We start from the raw sequence: 1,288 nt of genomic DNA, 5'->3' as shown, positions 1-1,288 counted from the left end.
TGGAGTGGAGAAAAGGGAACACTTCTACATTGCTGGTGGGAATGCAAACTAATATGTTCCTTTTGGAAAGATTTTTGGAGAACACTTAGAGATCTAAAAATAGATCTGCCATTCAATCCTACAATTCCTCTACGAGGTATCCAGAAGACCAAAAATCACATTATAACAAAGATATGTGTACTAGAATGTTTATTGCTGCCCAATTCATAATTGCTAAGTCATGGAAGAAGCCCAAGTGACCATCGACCCATGAATGGATCAATAAATTGTGGTATATGTACACCATGGAATATTATGCAGCCTTAAAGAAAGATGGAAACGTTACCTCTTACATGTTTATATGGATAGAGCTGGAACACTTCTTAGCAAAGTATCTCAAGAATGGAAAAAAAGTATCCAACATACTCAGCCTTACTATGAAACCAATTTATAGCTTTCTTATGAAAGCTATAACCCAATTATAGCCCAAGAAGAAGGAGAAAGGGGAGAGGGAGTGGAGGGAAGGGGGGAGGATGGGTGGAGGAAGAGTAATTGGTGGGACCACACCTACAATGCATCTTACAAGGGTACATGTGAAATTTACTGGATGTAGAATATAAATCTCTTAATGCAATAACTAAGAAAATGCCATGAAGCTATGTTAACCAGTTTGATAAAACATTTCAAATTGTATATAAAACCAGCACATTGTATCCCATGATTGCATTAACATACACAGCTGTGATTTAATTTTTAAAAATGTGGAAAAAAAATAAAAATACACACACACACACAGAGTTAAGAGTGAAAATTTTTTCTGTAGGTGCTAGAAATTAAGAAATCCAAGCCAGAACAGTGAGCTAGGGAGCACATGGCATTTGTCTTCAGATATAGACCTTAATTGCTAGTATAGGAGACTTTCTTGGGCCAAGCAAGGTGAGGGAACAGGAACTGAGTCCCTTACAGAAAGCCTGGAAGAGTGATTGGAGGAGTGTCTTGCCCATGACAAGGGTTGGGGAGAGACAAGGAAACTTTCCATACATCAGTATAGTTACCTGATGAACGTGAACCTTGAAGCCAGATGCCTGGGTTTCAGTTCTGGCTGTGAATATTTCCATGTTGGGAGTCCATCCCTCCTCCAAAGAATGCATCTTTTGATATTTCTGGAATTTTTCTTATGTATTTATACAAAACGCAATGCAGAAAAATTTTTCCTTAATTGAAGTATGCCATCAAAAGAGAGGTTCTCCTTCCCTCTGATAGTTCAGGCAACAAAATAAAATTATTTAAAAAGGAAAAAAAAAAAAAA

Source organism: Otolemur garnettii, unplaced genomic scaffold (genome assembly GCF_000181295.1).
Source record: "Otolemur garnettii isolate 467f Iridium unplaced genomic scaffold, OtoGar3 scaffold00005, whole genome shotgun sequence".
In the NCBI taxonomy this organism is placed as follows: Eukaryota; Metazoa; Chordata; class Mammalia; order Primates; family Galagidae; genus Otolemur; species Otolemur garnettii.
The sequence above is the reverse complement of the archived record's forward strand: the minus strand, read 5'-3'. Positions refer to the sequence as shown.